Source organism: Chelonoidis abingdonii, chromosome 4, assembly GCF_003597395.2.
Source record: "Chelonoidis abingdonii isolate Lonesome George chromosome 4, CheloAbing_2.0, whole genome shotgun sequence".
In the NCBI taxonomy this organism is placed as follows: domain Eukaryota; kingdom Metazoa; phylum Chordata; order Testudines; family Testudinidae; genus Chelonoidis; species Chelonoidis abingdonii.
Genome location: NC_133772.1, coordinates 24,081,846 through 24,105,705, shown reverse-complemented (window position 1 = coordinate 24,105,705; position 23,860 = coordinate 24,081,846). Strand labels below are relative to the sequence as shown.

Here is a 23,860-nt window from a genome sequence, read left to right as displayed (position 1 = left end):
TTTGCCATTGTAACAATCTTGGTAATCTTTTTAAAACAGCCCTAGTGTCATTGTGATTTGGGGTATGGAATCTGAAATTTAGTACGGAGATGGTCCCTATGCTGCACATGCTCATTTAAGAGGTGAGCAAAATCTTTTCAAACTCCTTCCAAAAACAAGTTCCTCTTCAGGCAGAAACTCTCATTGGGGAAAGTTTGGCCAAAATGTGTGGCTTTTTCCATAGCGTGTGAAGGAGCTACAGTGTTAAGAGCCAAATAAGCAATTCTATGCTTTCAGCCCAAAATTACTTCTTTAAAGTCTCCATGAAAGCCAGCAGGAATTTCCTCCTCTCACTGGCTGCAGCAATTCTGAAAACAAAATGGCCCTTGTCTTAGAAAACAAAGGCAGCTTATAATGACTGACACCACATAATGGAAATTGTTTTTAACCTTAACTATAGCAGGGTGATGCACATAGGGACAGCTAAGTTTCTTTACTTTCAGTGAACACACACTTGTCTTTCAGAAACACTAAATGAGCTTCTGCTCAAATGATTCCTGTCCATCTTACATGCCCCTTGTGGGCTCAGAATAGTGTAAACAGGCAGGCCCGGCCCGCGGAGGGGTTAGGCCCCCGGCGTTGCGGGGAAGGCCCGGCCCTCGGAGGGGGCTGGGCTGGGGGACGTGTCCCTGCCGCCTGTGCGCAGCGGGGCCTCCCGGCCGGCAGGGGGCAAGTGGCGGGGCCGGAGTCTCCTCCCTGGCGGCCGGGCCGGGAGGCGCGCGGAGCGCCCCACCCAGAGCGAGCGGGCGGACCGAGCCGAGCCGACGGGCGGCGCGGCGCGCAGGGGTTAGGATGCTGGCCGCTGTTCACCAAGCTGCTTGGATTGTTCCGGCGCTGTTCTGGAAGGGGAGATGGAGCTCACCCTGGTGGGGCTGCGTACTCGGGCAAGACCCCTTCGTCACAGTGATCGCGGTGAGCGGCCGCCCTGCCCGGCCCGGCGGGGCAGCCGCCCTGCTGGCTCTGGCGCGGGCCGCCGCTGCCAGGGGAGGGGATTTGTGTATGTCTGAGGGGCCGCCTGGGGCGGGAAGGGCAGGTTGCCTGTCTGGGGGGGTGCCGGGGGGCGCCTATTTGGGGGTTGGCTGCCTGGTGCGGGGCAGATGGGAGGGCTGCCGGGGCTGGGGTGTCTGTAATGCTTGCCGGGGGGGGCAGGGGGTCTGCCTGCCCGTCTGGGGGGAGTGGGGTTGCCGGGGCGGGGCAGGGTTTGTGCATTTGTGCAATGTGTGTGTGCTGGGGAAAAACCCCTGTGCTGGGCTGGTGCCCCTGGGCTGTGAGGGGGCATCGCGGTGTGTCACCCGGCTGGGTGTTGCTTTGGATGCTTTTTGGGGGGTGGGGGTGACAGCCTACCCGGAGATACCACCCTGGGCGGTGGGGTGGGGAGGAAGACTGTCTCATCCCCTGTGATGGATGGTAATTTCATCTCCATCTCCTCGGATCAATACCACCCTTAGCAGGGGATGGCAGCTGGAAAGCTTTGCTGGCTCTTCAGGGTGGGTGTAGTTTTGCTGTGGGTAGTGTTTTTTGTGGCTAATCTTTCAATACAGAATCCGAGGACAGCAGCACAATCCTCCTAATAGAGAATTTCCCAAATGGAAAGATCTGATTTATTCAGGCCTGGGTGGTTGTTTTCTGCCGTAATGGCTTCAGAGCGTGCATTTTAGGAAGGAGAATAAAGCCTTTGACAGCACGTGGGTAACTAAATGGATAGGGAATATGGATATACTGTATGTGCATATTTAAACAATCAGGATGAAACCTATAGAATATAGTGGGTTATGCTATTGGTTTAGTATGAAATGATCTGTAGGGTTTGATTGTTTTCTTTAAACTGGAGCCTGTCCTATCTTCTTCCTTCCTGGAAAGACGATTGCAGCATGGCACAGGCCAGAATCACAAGGCATCTCCTCAGAATGCTAAGTAGTTTTGTCAGCAGAGGAAGGTAGAAGCGACTGAAGTGACTGGCCCAGCCTGTTCCCCTCCCCATATCTTTCAGAAGTCTGAACCCATCCTCTATCAAAAGCCTTTCCTCCCACCTGGCTGGAGATAGGGATAGCTAGGGGCAGAGCCAGAATCTGAGTTTCCTTGGCTGGTAGCTTGCTTTGTTGTGGCTGCCTGTTTTATTTCATTTTCAGAGGGGATTCATTCACACTATAGAATATTTCCTATTGCAGATAAGTTTATAAATAACACTAGTCATGCACTACTTCAAAGAGGGTTTTTTGGCCAGTTGAAATAAGTCATGGCGATTTCAGTATGGTTTGATGGAGCGCTGCATAGAGGAACTGCAGGTTTGTAATGCTATCCTGAGCAAGGTATTTAGGGGGTCCTTCATATCCTTTTGTTGGTGGCTAAGGGTAGGCGTAACATTCATGATGTCTGCAAATGCAGAGTCATGGTGTTTTTTGTGGGAGGTTTAGGCCCATCAAATATTCTGTCTAATTTATTTAATTCTGTTTGTTTCTATATGCTGAAGCCATAGCAACACCAGTTGGCAATATGGCAAGATAGGCTTCCGTAGGCTTCTCTTTGGAAGAGCTGCTCTGTCATTGGCAACTGATTTAGCAGTGTGTGCTGTACAGACCTGTGGGCCTAACGCATGGTACTTTCCATGGGTCTTGATCAGTGCACCCTCTTGAGCTCAGTAACCAAACTTCTGCTCTCTCTAGCTAGTCTGCCATCAGGGTTCACAACCTACTTCCTATTTTCGCTGACTGTGTATCATGCCATCCAGGGCCTTTGTGATATTAATTGAGGTTGGAGAGAAATACCTTGTAGTAATGTAGTTGTACTATCTTGTAGTTCATGATGTAACATTAGCTGAAATGACTGGAAATGCCAAGGTCAAGGTGGTATAAAGAATTGTGAATGGGGAGTGGAAGCTTTCACTTGTTATTGTTTTGGTCCTCTCCCAGGTTAGTGGTAGCAATTTAAAGTTGCTGCTATCTGGCATTAGTTTGTGGTCTGTGTTCACTTCCTAGCAGACACCCTTAACGTTGACATTCTTGTTGACAGCCAAAATAGCCAATGACTGATTGGCCAGAGGGCTTGAGTCCCCTTTCTGTGTAGAAATGGTCCTTTCTATGCCCGGGATGAATCACTGGGGTAGGGCGGAAGAGCTTTCACTGTACTGGATAAACAGAAGCCTTTGGTCTCCAAGGTGGCCATCTGGCATCTTCCCTCCTGGGCACTGCAGCATATGGTGACCCTTTCTCTTAGGGTCCCATGCGCCTGAGCTACGTTAGGCTTAGTAAACACCCAGCTTGAGTGAAATTAGCAATTCTGTTTGCTTGTAATGTAATGTTAATGAGACTAGGTTCTTAAATACTGTAACACTCAGACTGTCCTGTCTGAGGCAGGTTGTGCAGGGCAGCTGCAGATATGGCCACAGGGATGCACTGCTAGTTCCTCTGAATAATAGCACCCGAACGGTGCCAGTTGATCTGCTGGGCTGCACCATGCAGCCCCACACAAACTGGTACAACAGCGAAATTCATCTGGGAGCAAAGACAAACCAGCATGTTTTGGGAGTCTTGGCTGAAGAAAAGGTCAGCGATGGGAATGCTGCTCGTATGGAATTGTTCTCAAAAGCACGCACTTGTGAATAGTGTTTTTTGGGCAAGAAAGCATCCCCATCTTCCTCTAGGCTTTGCCCTTGCTGTGTTTGATTCCCCCAGTGCTTTATTTTGGAGAGGACAATTTGATTTCCCTTATTCTTCCTCCATCTTTTCTAAAGGGTGAGTGGATGAGGTGCTCTGTTTGGGGAGCTGGTGGCTTCTTTCAAAGTCAACACTAGTTCATGGATCAGGGGTCAGAATTAGAAAGGTGGCAGCAAAGCAGTGTCTTTCCTCCTTGATGAGGCATAGTTTATTGCTGCCACAGTGTCTGAGAACTCCATTGTCCTAGCCTGAGAGGAGGCCGATAGACTTGGATCTCTTGCAAGTGCAGCAGTACCTCTGGGGTACATATGCTTACCATTTCCTTTATAGTCTGTCCCACATGTCTTTTTCTGAGGCAGTTAGCTTTAATCTGTAAAGCAATCAATATAGACGTTTATTCCTGAAAAATGGTAACGGCACCAGCAATAACCCAAAACTGTGCTTGTTCTGCCCAGTACATAGTTTGAAAGCTTCTGTAGCAATCACAGAAATGTTTGTTTGGATGTTGTAGCCATTTCTGAGCCCCCTTGCCTTTTGCAGCCATCATACAGAGAAGGGGGGTCTCCCTTGACATAGGCAATGCAGAAATAGAATCAGTGACTCAGATCAGTTCCTGCCCAGTATTGTGGTGGTGTCCACATCAGAGCTACCTTACGCTGTAAGCACCAAATACTTCTCATTCTGAAAATGACTCCAATTATTTGTCTGATGCTAAAGGTGAACTGAAGAGAGAAGAGTTGGGGTTGTGATGCATAAAGAAGGCTTTAAAATGTAAATGTTTCTGTTTAATTTTAGAAATATCAGGAATGTCAAGTCTAGTCTTCTCTGTTTTGGTGGCAGTCACCTCTGGTTTGGGAGCGCTCTCAATTCTTAACTGAAGGGAATTGGGTATTGGATCTTTAACAAAATTACTCACTCTACAAATTATTATTCAGGCATTAGAATTAAAGGGACATTGTCAACTTGAAATCTACTTGAGCTTGTTGTTATAAAAAAACAAAAAACAAAAACCCCATGAATTAAAAATAATTCGATACTACACTTGTCCTTGAGTCCCCCTGCTGAGGTTTGTGTGGTCTTAAAGTGTCCCGTTTAAATATAAAATATTTACCCACACAGTCAAGAAAACTGACTACACATATGGTGCCATCAAATAAGGAGCCTTTGTGTGCTCTGTTACTGGATTTTTAGAAGTTAGTTTTAACAATATCAAGTAAATAAAAATTTCAGACCTGTGTAATTAAGTTGAAATGTCCCTTTTTAAGTAGATGTAAACAAAGCACTTTAAAACAGTCCAAATATAATAACTTCTTCACTTTTCAGTAGTTACATTTCTGTTCTGGTATCTAATGTTATCCAACCAGTTGTTCATGGCTTCCAGGAAAAAGAGGCTGGACAAGACATGAATTTCGAACAAGCAGAACCTCTGAAAAAACCTTTTAGGCTGACTTTTTGTCCAATAGGTAGTTACAGCACTTAGACCATGGCAAAGCAGGGAGCAAGAGCTGTAGGATGACTTTACCGCTCTTATTCTCCCCCGATCCTTCCAGCTTTGTTTTGGGAGTTTGTGATGGCCTTAGTTATGTCGTGGGAAACCCATGCGCCTGACCATAGTTGTGTCTTGCCAGATAAGTAAAGGAGGAAATGATATCTTACACACATTATAAAACAAAAGCATTTATAAGTGAAGTCTAAACATATGTTAAAAAATTGTTTAAGAAAATGAAGTTTCACATCTAAGGCCAGATGGAAAGTACCTCAGTGAAGCAGTCTGCACTGGGAACTCATATCAGAGTAGCTACAACTCTCTGGGGGTGCGAAAAATCCACAGCCCCGAGAGACATAACTATGTCGACTTAGCCCCCAGTGTAGACAGTGCAAGGTCGACGAAAGAACCCCTCCTGTCGGCGTAAGTCTTGCCTACACTGAAGCGTGACAGCGGTGCAGCTGCAGTGTTTTAAGTGTAGATGAACCTGGGACTGCACCTATCAAATGAGATCTTGTCTGCAAGATGGCTGCCAGCAAGCAGGCAGCTCCAGAATAGTCATCGTAATTAAATCCTTAATTTTTCAAGTCACATCTGAAGTGTGTGGGTTGGGAAGGCAGTAGAGACCTGTGGTCGGCAAGATCTTTTGTTTAGTTTTGTCTCCAAACAGGTGAAAAACTTGCTCAGCAGCAATGGCTGTTAGAGTAGAATTGCTGAAAGAAGGGATGGCAGTGTGGTGACTAAGGCACAGCGTTTTTGGGAGGGAAAACAATCTTCTTTTCAGATCAGAATCTTTGGTGCTGTTAAATTTGTGAATTAAAGTAGAATTTCAAAGACCAGTTTATGTAAACAACCTTAACTGTGTTTCCCTATGTGACCCTTGTATTCCTACCCTCCATCTTGAAGAGCTTTATTCAGATCCTTTCAGGATGTTTCAGGTATATTATGAGTGATGAGCTGAGATTATCAAGTATGCACAAGGTGCTGATTTTCTGTTATCATGGCCAGTTCCCCATCCCCTGACTTCTCTCTGGTTTTTTTCCCACATGTTGCAACTTGTTAAATGTATAATAAAATAAACATATGGGAACTTATGTACTATTCTATTTTATAATTATCTATATTTTGCGATCATTCAATGTAGCAAATGTGTTATCCAGTAGAACCTCAGAGTTACAAACACAACAGTCAACCACACACCTCATTTGACACTGGAAGTGTGCAATCAGGCAGTAGCAGAGACAGACACACAAAAAAAGCAAATACAGTACAATACTGTATTAAACATAAACTGCTACAAAAATGGAGGGGGGAGAGTTTAAAAAAACGTAAAAAAAAAAGATTTGACAAGGCAAGGAAACTGTTTCTTTCATTAAGATGGTTAAAAGCAGCATTTTTTTTCCGCATTGTAAAGTTTCAAAGCTGTATTAAATCAATGTTCAGTTGGAAGAACAACCTCCATTCCTGAGGTGTTCATAACTCTGAGGTTCTGTTGTAGTAGCATTCAAATCAAATACTCCACACTCTGGCTTAAGGCCGTTGTGCACTCTGCTGGTGAACAGCTTTACAAACTGTTATGTATGCCAGTGGGGCTTATAACATCCTTAATGTGGAGTAGTTCAGGTGTCTGAACTCAGGGTTATCCACTACAGGTGTGTACCAGCCGAGTTTTTAAAGTCCACCATTCATTTGACAAAATCAGTAAAGTGGCTTGAATGATTGTTCGGATATTCCAAATTCTATTGCAAGTATCTCTTAAAAAATAAGCACCTGGCCTTTTTAGAGTCCTGTGCATGAGGTCTTGTCAAGGACTATTAAATAAACCACATTTGAAATTTCTGGAACATGCTGTGTTTGAGATGATGTGACAAAAGCTGTGGGAAAGTAGCTGTAATCCAGTTTTTGAAAATGATTCTAAGTTCTGTACTTCAGAAACAGCTTGTCTTATTCACCTTAGATATCACGAAAAATCTCTTCTGACCCAGACCATGCAAGTGAAATTTGAAATGTAAAGCTCTCTGGTGGAGTAAGGACCCAAATCAGATTTACAGTGGAAAACTAGTCACAACTTTTATTTACACTGTCAGTACTGACATCTGACAAAGTGGGTATTCACCCACGAAAGCTTATGCTCCAATACATCTGTTAGTCTATAAGGTGCCACAGGACTCTTTGTCACTTTGTATAGATCCAGACTAACACGGCTATCCCTCTGATACTGTCAGTACTATGATTCTGTAATACTGGAAGGTTATAATTCTATGTAAAGAATTATGACAAAATGGCTCTTGAGAATGGAGCTGCTTGGGATAAGAACTGGAGAATAGGCCATGAAGAATTTCCCCAAACTTGCAACTGCGGGGGATAGACCAGAGGCATTCCTAAGGCGTTGCCTACTCTAGGGTTTTAGTCCAGGGCACAGCTGCACCAGTGCAAACCATTAGTGAACAGTCGCATCTTATAGGTCTGTCGCATCTTATGCACATTTAACATGCGCGATTTCAGCTTTATGCGGCCGGCAAAAACAAAAACAAAAAAAAGAGAAAAATAACAAATTTAATACGTACCTGTACTGTGGGCGATTCCTCCTGCCATTACATTCAATGTAATTTTGACTCTACGTGATTTTCGCTTTACACGCTGACTGCGGAACATAAGCCAGCGTAATATGCAACAGACCTGTATTTGATTTCAAGGCCATAGTTGGTCTGCTGTGGCAGCTCAGATGAGTGGAGCTGTCTTCCCTTCCAGCAGGTGGAGACAGGAGGCAGGTGCTACCTCCTCAGCTGTCTTTTGTGTCCAGCAAGTGAAAGGTTTGCTGGCTGCTCCTGTTATGTTAAGAAGGCTTGTTCTAGCTTGTCTGGAATGGAAAGGATGCAGTTCACCTTCAAATATAGTCTGTTCTTTGCCACGCCAACTGTCTTTTCTTGCCTGGCTGGGGGGAGTTGAGGTACAAAGTAGTATTTGTAAAGAAGGTCCGAAAGGTTTTGCAAAACAAATTCTGATTGGCTTTCATGAGAAATTCAAGTCGTGCCTGCCCTGTTTTCCTTGGAGAGACTGTGGACAATTGGAAAACTAGCAGACTTGGCAATAGGTACACAAGTAAAATTTTACTGAGAGGGGATTTAACTTGTCTTCAGACTTTGACACTTAACTCAAATGCATAAGATACACTTGGAAGAAAAAGGGTTGGGTTTTTTTGTTAAAGCTTCAACCCTTCTTTCAGTTAAGGACTGAGACATTTTCCAGTTTGTATTAATGTGTCCTCCAAGGGAGATCGCTAGCGCAAACACTGTTGTTTTGTTTTTTAAAAAAATATGTGAATGTTTTAGATAGTTCTGTTCTGTCCCCTCCATCTTGTCCAAATGATTTCTTCCCAGTGGAGTTAGGATCCTTTGTGTCCCATTCTGAGGAAGATCAGTAAAACTGCTGGAAGCTGAACACAGAAGCATTGACGCAACATGGAATGATGGGATTTCAACATCTGGAGCTTGGTATTTTTACCACAGGGTAAAAATAGTCATAGATTCCAAGGCAAGACAGGGACCCGTCTAGTCTGACCACCTGCATAACACAGGCCAGAGAACTTCCCCACATTTGTATAGTCTCTCTTTTCTTTAAAATGGACTCGTGTGGATCACTTTAATGGCTGTTCGTTACCTTCTCTTGCTGTTGGAAACCCTGTGTAGAGCCACCTTAGATTGTGGTAAGGTCACCCATCATGTGTAATGTTTTCTTTTCATAAATTACTGGTGGGTTGAGGCCTAGATCTGGATTTCCCTGATCCCAGACTTGAAGAACAATGTTGCTCAGTTGTATCCAGAGACTTCAAAATACCTTAAATGTTTGAGATTTTAGATTGCAAAAAAAACCCTCTCCCCCCTCCCCAAACTGCACCCCAGGCCGTTCCAGACAACAAAATGAGCTGCTGTACAAATTGTGTCCCTCTTTCTTCTGTGCTTTTATAAGGAGCGAATAGGTAACAGTGATGTTTAATATTATTAGGCATCAGGATTAACACCCCAGTTATTTGATTTGAATAAGGGAAGTTTGCACCTGTGAGCTGCTGTTTCAGGTCATCAGTAGACATCAGACAACTGCATCAGCTCCTATTTTGAAGCCTTATCTTTGCAATCAGGTTGCTAGTGATCTTTTTTTAAATGAAAGCTTGAATTCACTGTCTTGCCTCGCTATGGTGAGCCCACCCAATTTGATGTCCGCTAATAAGTTTTCCCAGCTCCCTGCAATGTCCATATATGTTATTCTTGTTATGCAAAAAGAAATGTTAAGCACGGAGTTCGTATGACCCAATCACTGCGTGAGTCAGTGGCAGAGTTCAGATAGAAGCCAGAATTCCTGAGTCCAAGTCTCCCTTGTCTAATTGCCAAGTGATGCACCCTCTGTGTTCTGAGGTGGGTTAATAATGTGCAATGCACCTGAATCTGAAGTTTTCAGATTCTCATTTGTATGCCTTGGCACAGCCCTGCACAGGGATAATGCGAGGAATAGGCAAGTGTAAGCAGTCTAGATGAGATCTTGAATTGAACCCAGATAATGCATTTTGCTTGAACTAGTCTGTTGATGTTGTGTTTTTCACAGGTGAAGGGGGAAGCTCCCTGCGCTGATATCCAAAGTTATCTATAAAGTAGAATAAAAGGATTTTTTATACGTTAGCTGAGGGGGAAAAAACCCCTTTTATCCTGTTCTGGAGACACCTTGAGAGGGCAGTCCCCAATCTCTCCCACTAGTAACAAATAACAGAGATATTTTAATTGTTTAATTAAGGAAAGCTGATACTAAGTTCCAGCTTGTTTATGAAATCCCAGAAAAGTGCAAACATCAATAGCTGTAATCTTGACCAGTGAAATTAGTGCTGCATTTTGAACTAAGGATTCAGAAGAGGGCCATAAGGATGTGATGGGTCTCTACCGCTACCTGCTGGACTCTTTCTTGCTGTGCTTTCGCTCCTCCTTTTCTCTCTTCTAGTGTCCCTTGTTCCATGCTTCAGTTACACACATGCTGCCCCTCTCCTTTCTTCTGTATCTGATCCTTAATGTCTTCTGGCTCTGCCGTGTTTTTGCTCCATCAGGGAGCATGTGCTGCGAGGGCAGGTGGGCGAGGATGGCGCGGCATTGGTGGCTTTCTGCAGCCAGGCTCTAGGTGCTCCTATGGGCAAGCTGAAAATTGCAAAAGAGCAGGGAAGAAGGTAGGCAAGTGACTTGTCCAGGAGCAACCTACCATTTACTCAGAGCCCCAGTGATGAATTTGTACTGGTGGCAGGGCTGTATAGGAGCTTTTCCTGATGTCTTCTCATTTTTTTCCCCTCTTTTCCTTTTCTTTGCATTATCTCCTCCTCTGTCCACTGCTGAACTAGACTGGTTTCCTGCCTTTCGTCCACAATCACCCAGATTGAAAAGCCTTGAATTAGGGAGACTTGAAAATGAATGAAATTTGAAGTCTCATTTAAACAAACAATGGAACTCTTCAGCATGGAGACAAGGCCTGTGGCCAGCATGTAAAGAAGTGGGAGACAGTTGAGAAAACAAACACTGTTTGCCTGTAAAGTAACCCCAGTGCTTCTCCAACTTTGTCAGATTCTCTCAAGACTCAACATCCTCCCATCAGCCCAATCTCTCTCTCTTGCGTCTTCATTTTTCTCATTCTGTGGAGCACAGTGTGTCTGGGGGGGAATACAAATTAACTTAAAGCAAAACTCCATTTATTGTAAAATGACACATGTTGAAACTAAATGTAGGGTTTAAATCTGCTGGCTTTCTCTTTCGATTTGTATCCAGAACATGTTCCCCTCTCCTAATTGTCCTCACTTCTTGGAAATAACATTAAGTAGAAATGTTAAAGCTTCTATAGATTATTTAAGAAATACATCTACTTTGATCTGATTTATCTTTACAGCCTTTAAACTAAAGGGAAATTGATAATCAGTGAATTTCACACCTAATGCAACCCACCTCTTACCTCCCATCGACCCCCAGGCTCCCCAGTACCTCCAGAATGGAGAAAGTAGTAAAAGTGCAAAAGTTCATTCATTGGTCTCAATAGTCCCTGCACACCAGATCTTGCTGGACCCTGTTGCAAATGAAAACAGCAGAGTGGCTGTGAAGGACAGTGATGAAACATTGTCACCTGTCCAAATCCAAGAAGGTGGCCACTGTTACTGTATAAACTGTTATTGGCTGAGGCGTAGTCACATGATTCGGTGGGCTAAAATAGGTGTCCATGCAGAGCAGGATCTAGAAAATACTTGGTATGCAGTCTAGGGGAGAAATTATTGGCCCTAGTGTTGAAAGCGTACCTCTCAGGAAGCAGCTAATCTGTCAGTTACTCTTTCATATTGTAAGGCAACAGCTTCCCTGCCCTGCCCCCCCCCCCAAACCTTCTCTTAAGTCAGTCTAGACTATATTTCCCTTGGGACTAGGAACTTTTATGACAAATTACAATCCATGGTGTGTTGCTGCTCCTGAGCTATTGACTAAACTGGAGTCAGTATTTACAGATAATATGAATCTTCCATGCTTCCCCTCAAACCAAGACCCAGGGAGACCCTGCTCAGGCCATGACTTTTGCTGCATAGTGCTGCTATCAGAGCTTGTAACTCTGAAACCATTTTCTGTTTGCAGTGGTGCTGTAGCTGTGTTGGTCCCAGGGTACATGAGAGACAAGGTGGGTGACCGAATATCTTTTATTGGATCAACTTCTGCTGGCAAGAAAGATGCTTAAAGGCATGTGTCTCTTGCCAGCAGAAGTTGGTCCAATAAAAGATAATACCTCACCCACCGCATCTCTCTGAACCCACTTTAAACAGATAGAGCCATACCATGATCCCAAGCAGTTTCTTTTAGAAAAAATGCTGTGTAAACTGTCTTGTTGTAGTAAATCTCAGGTTTTTACTAGCAGGTTTGTTTTTTTAATCTGTTCACCCAGTACAGGGAGAAGTATGCTATACTCAGCCATATTGGAACCCAGTTATAAAACCTTGTTTTGGTAGAGCCGTGTTTGACCACACGAGATGTGTGGCAGGGTGTGTCTATGTGTACGTGGCTGAAACACCGCATTGAAGGGCTCTTGTTACTTTTGAGAAGGCTGGCTCGCTGGCCAAAAATTGAAAGCTCCCTGGAAAGCTGCCGTAACTTGTGGTGAGGGATTAATAAAATCATTTCTAGTTGGGAGTGTTAGTGATTTCATTTTTGGCCGCTGTTAGGAGACAGGATACTGGGCTAGATGGATATTGGTCAGATCCAGTCTGGCTGTTTTTATGTTATGTTCTTTCATCCTAACCCTTTTCAAATGGTGATTCTAACCCTTGAGGAGGCTTTGTTTTTCTTTTGGAGTCAACTTGCTCCATTAAATCTGTAACTGAATAAAATTCAGGTACAAATGGTGCCAAAGTAATTCACTTTTTCTTTCCCCTCACTTGGTCTCTCTTCTCCACCCTCTGATCCTTCCCTTCCTTAAAGGCCACACTTTTCCAGATTGCTTCCTGAGCAGAGTAGGACCACCTAACTAACGTCATCTGGGTCAGTTTCATTCACTGGAGAAATGTGATGAGCTACATTTTTCTCTAGTTTTCAGCCAGAGCAGGGGAAAGGGGACTGTAATCCACACCTCTTTCTTTTATTCTAGATACGCCTTGCAGTATTGGAGCACCCCAGCCTGCTTTTGCTTCACCTACACATTGTTCTTGTCCCTCCTCAGCAGGATCAGCAAAGTGAAGCTGAGCAGGACTTGTCACATGGGATCACTATGTAAGGGCAGTGGCTCTGGTGTGATCTTCTATAGTGTAGTTCCCTAGACCAGAGAGTGTTGGTAGCATGCTTTCAGTCCTGCCTCAGATTTAACCGACCACATACCAAGTGTGTTGCATAGATGCTTTTGTTCTCTTCAGAAATAGCCATGAAACTCAGCTGTGTGCAGAAGTCCTGATTTTTCCAAAGTGCTGAGTGCTCAGAGCTCCACTGGAAGTCTCTAGGAGCTGCAGGTGTTTAGCATCTGTTGCAAGTCAGACCACAACTGACTAAGCTTCACACAGGTGATGATCTTCAAAGGCACAGTGTGAGCACAGAAAGAGAAGCCAGGAGGATGCTATCTGAGTCAGTAATTCACTGCAGCCTCAGGTGAATCATTTGACTTCTGCATCTGTCACCTCAGTGGGAGAGAGGCTTAGGCAGCTCCCTGGAAATGGGGCTCAGCTGTCTAAGCTGAGCCTCCCTAAGGGGAGGCAAATGGTAGTAAATTCACAGCTGGTTAGTGGTGTCTGTAACAGGGAGGGAGCAAACATTGCTGCCTATCTGTTGTACCAGGGTGCTCACACAACTTGCTCTTCTAGGAATAACAAGGTTGGTGAGGTGATATCTTTTATTGGACCAACTTCTATTGGTGGAAATCTTGTGGGAATGGCTGGGTGCTCAGCAGTTCTGAAAATCAGGTCTCTTAAATGCCGAGATATGGGCTTGGGAGACTAAAATTGGTCTATTTTAAAAAAAATCTTCACTTTACTTTTTTCCCCACACCGAATCCATATGTCCCTACTTGGATAACTCATCAGCTGAATGGATCATCCGCAAACTTCACCTTTGGGCTGAAGCTGAAATGTTAAGAGTAAGTGAGGCATGTACACATGTGTATGTGTAAGAGTTTTGTTGCAGCCTTAACTGTGTCTTTCACAACTGGAATAATTAAGTCTGTGATGGTGGGCAGTTGTATCCTTGCAGCAATAGCCATGTGTGAGTCCTTGTTTCTTACAGGCCTGCAGCATTGAAGGTTAAAACTGATATTCACTGCCCACCATTAATACAAAGTTTGTACTGAAGAATGCTTTGAAAAAAGTTGAAAGATAAAGCATTTAAGAAAATGCCTGACTTCCATTTGCTCCTCACATTCAGCATTTTTGAGGAGGGTACAGTAGTAATGGGGTCAAATGCTGCAGTAGCGCTATTGTTCAAGTGCATGCTATAATAATTGTTTTTGTAGAATTCTGCTAGTGGAGTGTTTTGGGTTTTTGTGTTTTTTTTAATTGGAGTGGTTTTGATCTTTGGCTGTGTTTGCTTAGTGGGTGTCAGCTGGAGGGGCTTTCCTCTTTCATATATGTGGTCTCATTTGAAAGAAGTAGCCTTAAAGAAGGGAGACTATTTTTATGTACAGTAATGCCAAAAGTATGTTAGATGTCTGCAGACTAATAATAGAGGGTCTCAGACCTTAAGAGCGTAGAGTCTCAAGAACCATCACTCCTACTTTCTCATGATCTTGATTCCCAGCTTTTGCACCAGCTGGGGGCTGGGCTTGACATTGTCTGGATGCCTTGGGTACAGTCTCAAACAGGTATACCTACGGGCTACGCAAACTCAGCCCTGACTGCTCACTTACCTTCCCCAAACTCCTCCCAATTCTTTTTTCTTTTTTTAAAAAGAAGTAAAACTTAATATAAGTGCAAGTGCCTACAAAGTAATAGCTTAGTTAAGACTGTCATTAAGGGCTAGTCTACACTGACAATGCTAAAGCGCTTCTGTGGTAGCTCTTTAATGTGTGTGGTTGCAGCGCAGTGCTAGGAGAGAGCTCTCCCAGTGCTCTTAAAAAACCCACCTCCACGAGGGGCGTAGCTACCAGCCCTGGTGCACTGTCTACACTGGTGCTTTACAGCGCTGAAACTTGCTGCGCTCAGGGAGGTGTTTTTTCACACCCCTGAGCGAGAAAGTTCCCTTGGCGATTTACAGCGCTGCTGACAAGCCCTTGGTTTTCAGACACCAGCGTTTCTCAGATGCGGCCAGTGGGGGATTTTTCTGCAGCCACAACAGCCTCCTGGGTGGAGATGGGGTTGGGGGGGCAAAAGCACCCAACTGTTGCTCCTGGCTGCCTTGGTGTGTGTTGGCACTGCCAGCAGGGGATCAGCAGCCTGCACCACACATCCTCCTGGGGGCTCTGGGCAGCACCTCTGCAGACACATGGGGCTAGTGTATGCGCTTCGCGGGCTTCGGGTTTCAGCCCCTGGGCTTGGACTCTGGGCTTCAGCCCCGGAGCAGTGGGGCTCATGTATGGAAAAAATTTCAGAGCAGCTGCCAGCGAGGGTTGGTGGCCACACTCTGAGGACACCAAAAGGAAAAAAAAAAGAGTTCTGATAAACCTCTGTCCTAGACAGAGTGTCTCTGCTGTTGAGATCCCTGGGCAATGTCATCTTGAGAATTCCAGTCCAGTCTCCCAGCTGCTGGAAACCTATCACTGAATACTGCTTTAGGACTTCACTTCATCTTTCATATCATCCTCTTGTTAGTCAGTGTCTGGAAGCGCCATCCAATAGCCACGCTCTGCTACCTGAATGTTTGTGAAGTGGGAGGGAAAAGATCTCCATCCCTTTCTGTCCTTTCCATGGCTCTGTCTTTCCTTTCTTCTTTCCAGTGCCCTGCCTCTGCCCCTGACTGGGGAGTTCCCAACCAATAGTATGAAACTGACATTATTTTTGACAATTTCACTGCTGAGCACAGAGTTTTGAATAGGAGTAGATAAACAGACAAGAATCTTCTTAATTTCATGCAGCAGCCTAACAAAGTGGTGAACACCAGAAGAGGCACTGGTGCTGTCTGCCTGTAAACCTCATGATGATGGGTCACTTTTGGTCTTAGGGCCTGTCTGCATTAAGGATATTGACATAGGTGTAACTACATCAGTGTGGTTGTGCAGATGTAATTTTTTTTTTAAGTGTAGACTGGGTGTATGAATGGGCATATAGTAAAGACTCAGTAGGGGTGGCAGGGAAGAGAGATTGGGTAAAAATATTTAGATTCTTCCCAGATTTTGGACTATGCTCCCCCACCAGCCTGGGTGAGTGTATGGGGGACATATCCTCCTGCACACATCCCCAGTGAAAGGAAAATGAAAGCCTGCACTTCCCCAAATAGGCTTGTCTGCACTCATTTCTAAAGAGTAGAGAGATGTCCCATATTTGGGGTAGTTTTCTCCCTCCCCGCCCCCGCTTGAGCTTCCCTCAGGTTCTACCCAGAAAGGTGTCTCCTGGCTCTGTTGGCTTGGCTCTGTGCTGTAATAGCCCTAGGGTGTTTATGGAAATCTAAAGCCCTCCAACCTCCTTAACACAAGGCCATTTTTAGAGGCTATTATTAGTTGTTGATTTCTCCCCCGCCCCCAACCAGCCATGCAGCTCCCTTTAAGAATGGAATTGTTCTTATCTTATAGGGATTCTTCTCTCCTCCCCCTGCCTCCCCCCTTAATACTTCGTTGAGTAACATGTAAACATACACACTAGCAATACTGTCCTTGGAATCATTCTTTCTCATTTGTACAAAGGAGCTCTCCTTTCATCAGGGATGCTAAACCCTCCATTTGTAGAAATCTGCTTCCACTGAGTATGACTTGAATAGCTGCAGTGAGCACATCTAGCAAGACTGGCTTGACCTCATTTACCCCACAACAATGACAAGTGAATTATATGGACATAAATGGAAAGGAAATAGGATCAAATGAATACAGTTCAGTTATATTTTCCTAAATGAGGAAAATGCCTAACGGTCTCCGTTAATTCAACCCAGATCTAATGCAGAGTACTCATGGGGAGCAGATCTGTGGGGCAAAGGTAGTGCCATCTTAACATAGGCCGTGTTTACAGATTGCCCTTCAAGGTTGAAGGATATCCAAAACAGTGCCCATTTTATTGCTGTCCTGCAAAACAGGATCCTAACCAGGTTCCTACTGACAATTTCTGAAATCTTGGAGAGTTCTACACTACTTCATCCATAATTTGATTAAAAAAAAATGCAAGAACATTGACCTAGTGCTGTCCACATGTATAATGCTTGACACCCTCACAGTATCGTTCCTGCTCCCATGAGCTTGCATGCTAATTAGGGCACGTCTTCACTAGTAACTTTAATGCACTGCCATGGCTTGTGTAGTCGTGGCATAGTAAAAAACCCACCTCTGTGAGGGGAATGGCTACTAGCCCTGAGAGCACTGTCTGAGCTGGCATTTACAGCACTGAAACTTGCAGCGCTTGGGGTGTTTTTTCACACCCCTAAGTGAGAACATTGCCATGTTGTAAAGTGCCAGTGTCGACAAGCCCTTAGACAAAACCACTCCTCATAAGAGGGAAGGATGCCGTAAGTCTCTACACTACTTTGTGCTAGAATGTTAAGAGCAGGATTTCTGCAGAAACTTTCCTCTGCTGCTTTGTAATATGTGATGCAGGGCAGGAGGGGATCAGAGTCAGTAGTACATCCATGGTGAGGACTGGATTATATGGAAATATACCTATCTCATAGAGTTGGAAGGGACCCCGAAAGGTCATAGAGTCCAGCCCCCTGCCTTCACTAGCAGGACCAAGTACTGATTTTTGTCCCAGATCCCTAAGTGGCCCTCTCAAGGACTGAACTCACAACCCTGAGTTTAGCAGGCCAATGCTCAAACCACTGAGCTATCCCTCCCCCCTTACTTGGGGGGACTGATGAAGGGAAAAGTTTTCAACTAGCAATAATCACACCTCAGATGAACTTCATTGGTTATGATACTGCCACTGCGCAAAGCTATACATACTCTTTCACCACCTCTATGTTGAGCGAGTCTAGGCTAGGTCAGCCATGATTAAAAGTTACCGTGCGGTGGTCCCTCTCTGAAATGTATTTGGTCTTAGTCCAGTTCCCAGATCACTGAAACTAATCCCATAACTGGCACTGATTGGATTCCTTGCTTGCAATCTTAGGATGCCAAGAATGGTGTAGGCAATGGAAATAGTAGCTTTCATGGTAAATTAGGTGGATTAATTTTGGAGCCTTTCACTATATCTTTATTTTCTGAGAACTTGGAGCACTGTAGAGTGTATGAAATCAGCAGGGTTCCTTGCTAAGATTATGTGAGGGTTATACATTCTTTAGGAGCACAGAGACTGAATGGGTCCAGGAAGCATGTAGATTTTATAAATTCCTCAGGATCAGAGAACTGCCTTAGCCAAGGCCGTTACTCCTTCTCCAGACTGCATTATTTATAATAATAGTAGGCTGCAGAAGCAGAGAAAGTCTTAGCTATGGTAGCAGCATGTTGAGACCCCAACAGGGATGAGGCTGGACATAATCAGAGACAGTCCCTGCCCTCAGGAGTTTAAAAACTAAATAGACAAGACAGACAGAGAGGGCGGGAGAGGAAAAAACTATCATCCTCCCTCCCTCACACTTTTTACCAATAAGGCAGAGAAATAAAGTGACTTGTCCCAGATTACATAAGGAGTTGTCAGATGCAGGGATTGAATCCAGACATCCAGAGTCCAAATCCAGTGCCTTAACCACAAGACCGTCTTTCCTTTGTAAACAATCCCCAAAGAGTCTGCCCTGCCTGTTGTTGGCAAACTCTGTGGAAGCAGAGACAGGACTTGTGATGAATGTATTAGATGTCCAGGATCAGGGCTGCAGTCAGAGTTGCTGCTTTGCAATTTTCAAGTTCTGTGGCAGAGGGGCACCTGATGGCCTTTCACATGCCCTCCAGCCCAGACTGTTCATTTTTGCATACTCGGGATTAGATGTCCTAAGCAGGTAGTTACTCTAGCTGCTGCTTGCTATTAGGGTATGTTCACCCCTGAAATTGGAGAGTCCCTGATATTTAAAGACAAGTTGGGGTGTTGGCTTGTCACCAAGTGTGTAAGGCAATAAGAGGTGGTGGTTTTTTAAAATCCAACAATTCTTACAAGGGTTAGGAAGAAGTAGTAATCTCTTTACAAGTATTAGTTCTCCTTTCTTTTTTTAAAGAAAAAGGAAATTCCCAGCTAAAACACGTGATGTGTGGAAGTTATACCTTGATACCATGCGGCTGGGGTTAACTGTTAGTGCGGGTTAACCGATAAGCATTAGTCTTATTGGTTAAACATTTACTGTTTTACATCCCTAGTGCAGACTAGCCCAGAAAGTAGAGACTGGAGGCCAGACGCTCTCCACTTTCATAAAAAGGACTAGAAAGCCTATAATTTCACACTTCCCCCTCTACGCACAGTTCATGCAAGACCGTGTTCACTACAGGGCATGCTATTCATCCTCCCAGTATTGGTCAGAGCACCCACACCATATACTGTTGTCCCTTCTGAGCATACAGTTCATACTCCCTCCTCCCTCCACCCCCCATACTTGATCCTGTCCTAAAATCCAGCCATCTCCAGGGCGAGATCCAGTGTCTGTATGACACATGCACTAACAGTTTAGGATGGAAAAAGGGAGATAATCTGCACTTCAGATGACATAGATAACTTATGGTTGGCAGAAGGTTCTGTGTAATTACCTCAGCTGGACTTTTTAGCCAGGACACCAAAGCAAATGTTTATTCTTGCTAAGGGTGCCCTGGCATCTGTAGAGAGCAAAAGTGGTTGGGAGCTTGTTTAAAGCTTGGTGCAGCAGCTTTTTGCTAAGGCATTTGAGTGGAGTGGGCGAAAGGGGTGAGAAAGAAAAGGCATTGGAGAGCTGTGGGGTGGAGTGCCAGTGACTTGCAGGGAGGTGGGAGGATACAAAGGCAGGGAGCGAGGCAGCCACTGGCCCAGGAATTTCCTCTATTTCTGCTCAAGGAGGAGCTCCTTTCTGACAAAGGAGGAGGGGGACTCAGACAGAACCAGTGTCTCACTCCACTGACCAGTTCTCCAGATTCACTGCACCTCCCAACCCCCCCAAAGGATGCAGAGAGTGCAGTAGAAGCTCAGAATTATGAGCACCAGAGTTACGAGCTGACCTCCATTCCTGAGGTGTTCGTAACTCTGAGGTTTTAGTGTACTTTTCTTTGACAGCCATTTCATGTATTCATCGAAGGACTTCTCAAGGTTGTGTTTTGAAAACGTGACACTTCGGCAAAGATCTAACTGAAGCACTACTGGTTTGCCGCAAATAGTGTTTGGAGGATCCCTGGGATGAGCAAGGGATTGCCAAAGACACCCCTGCTGTCTGGGAGCTTGGGAGTTTCAAAAAAGCAGAGCCAGCCCCTAAAGGTGGAGAGTTGGGCAAAGGGGCCCTTTCACACCCCTCCCCTACACTTCTGAGTCTGTCCCCTACACACACCAGCTCTGACCCACGTGTCACTGCTCACAAAGACTTGCCTTTGCGGTCTGCTATGGAACAGGGATGCCCAGTGGCCATTCCTCCTCCACTCAGCTTCTGGGGATGCCCAGATGGGCCACCCCTCTCATCTTTGTGTTTTAGGGGGTCACTGCTTTCCCCAAATGAGAGTGAACATCTTTGTATGCTGGGCCCCAGGCGGGCCCTCAGATGAGAGGGCTTCTCTTTAAGGGAGGCTCTTGCCATATTTGCAAATCTGCAAAAAGGGAATTCCTGGGTCTAGGAGCAGGTCTCAGTACAGATCCTCCCTCACTATCTATGGCAAAACCCTCCATCATGGGGAATTGCTGCCTTTAGGGGACAGGTTCCTCTAGAACGTATAGAAGGCAGGGTCAGTGCTCAGCAGACTCATTGTGGCTGCCCCCTGGCCCCAATGGGGGCCTGTTCCTGGCTCAGCTCTGCACCCCTCTCTGTAGTACCCGAATCAACTTCCAATCACTCTTTAATTACACTAGACCCCCCGCTTTAGGTGAGCTTCCATTATCCGGCTCTCTTTATTAATGGAACCACCAGCGCGCACACAGGATCAGTACAAAGCATTAAAACACAGCCCACGTCTTTATTGACAGCGCGCACGAACCGTTACTCCTAGTATAGAGTATGGTGCCAGTTTTTTTTTTTTAAAATGCAGAAATGATAAACTCAGGCAACTCCCAAATAGACAGGATGGCTGTGGTTGCAACTTAAAATGATCATTTCTGCATTTTTAAAAACGGGTACTCTGTATTAGAAGTAATGGTTTGTGTACACTGTAAATAAAGCATGGTATGTTTTAATGCTTTTCCGGAGGGGTTGGCTAGTTTAAAAGCAACTCCACATCTTAAAATAACGGATAGATAACTCTTTGCCCATTCTCCGGTTTATCCAGTTTTTTGATTACCCAATCTGGCCTTGGTGCCCATGAGGTCAGATAAACGGGGTTCTGCTGTGTTGGATTTTGAAGCTGTTTCTGTGTGTTGAACACTAACAGAGAGCAGGGGAAGTTACTAATGACAGCTTTAAGTGGATTAAAGCTCTGAATAAAAATAGTGGACTATTTATGGGTGGGCTGTATCCTTGGAACCACTTCATCTAGTGGTTCCCAAAACTTACACCACTAACTTTATATCTGAACTAAAATAGCATGGTGCATTGCTTCTTATAACGGAGCTGCAGTAGTAAAAGGGTATAGGAATGTTGCCTTTGCCTGAGATATTACTCCCCACTTTCCATGAATACCAGAATTTGTCTTTAAAAACATAAAAGAGGAAATAAAAAATTAACTGCATCTATTGCAAAACCCTTGTGAGGAGGTTTGAAGACCTTCAAGATTTGCTAATATGCTATATCTAGAAAAGCCGATGGCTAAAAGCGCTGTATTCGTCTGATTGCGGAGTTACATAAATTGTCTTTGCTGACAGAAGGAGTTTGCGGTGTAGCTAGAGGCTACAAGCCCCTAACTCCTCTTCCCTCAGTCCAGGTTAAAACCAGGAAAAGTTTTAAAATAGTGACAATTTTAAGATGCTAAATCACTGGAAATATATGACAGCAGTGGGTGAGCTCTCTGCTGGACATATTAATTTCCAAGGACTTCAAGCAATCGAGCCCGTAACCTTGTTCAGGGAGGGAGGGAAAGTGTGTGTGTGGCTACTTTCTAGGAAAATGTAGCAGGAGTTTTCTCTTAATTAACTCAGTAGGATGTAAAATCTTTCGTGGAGAGAGCTTGTTTCCTGGCTCGGATGTCATTGGTTTAAGTTAAATAGGTGCTAATGAAAACAAAATGGTTTTAATCAGTTGTACAAACTCCTTTCCCTCTTCAATTGTTTAGGTTCCCCTTGTTTGTTACCTGAGTGGTGGTGGTGTCATTAATTTCCCATAGAGTCTTGAGGGAAACTGAGCCAGTTACGGTATGGCTACACTTGGAATTTCAAAGCGCTGCACGGCAGCGCTGCGAAGTGTGAGTGTGGTCGGAGCGGCGGCGCTGGGAGAGAGCTCTCCCAGCGCTGCATGTAAACCACATTCTCTACGGGTGTAGCGTGCAGCGCTGGGAGCCGAGCTCCCAGCACTGCCACCCTGATTACACTGATGCTTTACAGCACTGTATCTTGCAGCGCTCAGGGGAGTGTTTTTTTCACACCCCGAGCGTGAAAGTTGCAGCGCTGTAAAGTGTGAGTGTAGCCATACCCTAAGACTTAAATTCTAATGCAGAAAATAAGGAACAAAACCAACAGTATTTTCTGACTCTCTTTATACAACCTTAAGAGACAAAACAGGATGTGAACACCATTTGATGTTGCAGTCGATCTTGAATGATTTGAGATGCGCAGTAGTGACAGGAAGCTTTGGAGGTGTACCCCAATTCCTTCATTTTCTGTGGCTTTCTGTGCTTGGGAAAGAATGCGTGCGATTACGGAATCCTAATGAAAGGAGCTGGAGAGCTCAGTGGTGTAGGAATGGGCTACACAGGCCCTTTCTTCTAGACCACCAGTTTAAATCTCACACAGCGTCTCACGTCTGAAAGGTGTAGTTTTCTGATGGCCTATGTATAAAGAGTGGGTGTTCAGGCAAGTTCCCAGGGGGTCTATCAGACGTGGCATTCGCTGGTCATCTCACTCACCATCTCAGCAGAGGCTGAAGACTGAATGGGGCATGGAGACTGAACTATACTTCACCCACAAAGCAATGGCTCGGTCTCAGGATTAAGCACATGAGTGTGGGAGCCAGCGTGGGGATGCTTGTGCTGCTGCTACTTTGCTGTACCTGTTCCGTTGAGAGCAGCTGCTAGTCTTCCAGGTTGTCAATTCAGCTCTCAAATATGCGCCCATCAATCAGGAAAAAAAAGAAACTGTCTCTCTGGGGCACTGTTTTTCTGTACCCTCATCCAGAGAGAGCATCCTCAAAGTTCAGCTAAGGCTAATGAGGAAACCGAGCTCAGAAAATATGATCAGAAGAGAGAATGTCCAGAGGGGGAAAGCGTGAGACAAATGGGGCAGCAATAGTGGGAGTGACCCCACAGCTGAGGCATGTGGCAGGGAGGGAATAGAGGGGAGTGGTCAGGTGGATGCAAGTCTGTCTGTCCTTCTGAATCTCTGCCTCACTCATCACCTGTGGTACTGGAGCACTGTGGGACCATGGAAAGCCCAGAAAGGCAAGTGGGAAAATGATTAAAAAATAAATGGAGGGATACTGAGGGCTGGTCTACACTACGGGGGAAAATCGATCTTAGATACGCAACTTCAGCTACATGAATAACGTAGCTGAAGTCGAAGTATCTAAGATCGAATTACTAACCGTCCTCATGGAGCGGGATCGATGTGCGCAGCTCCCTCTGTCAATTCCGCAACTCCATTGGGCTTGGTGGAGTTCCAGAATCGATATAAGCGCGTTCGGGGATCAATATATCGCGTCTAGATGAGACGCTAGCTATCGACCCCCGAGCAATCGATTGCTCCCATGATAGAAGAAAACCTTGTGAACAAAGTGTCATCTGGTGCAGTTCTGTCTTCCTGAGTCTGCAGTCAGCCTGAAACAATAGTTCTGAGATGTGAATTCTATGTTAAGTAGAACACGCTGTGCATGGGGATGGCATAACGTTGAAACACATC

At 45.0% G+C, this 23,860-nt stretch overlaps 1 pseudogene; it reads right to left on the bottom strand.

Annotated features, from left to right (window-relative positions):
- Positions 1–17,598: 17,598 nt before the first annotated feature.
- Positions 17,599–17,722, bottom strand: LOC116831721 (U4 spliceosomal RNA; annotated as a pseudogene).
- Positions 17,723–23,860: the final 6,138 nt, after the last annotated feature.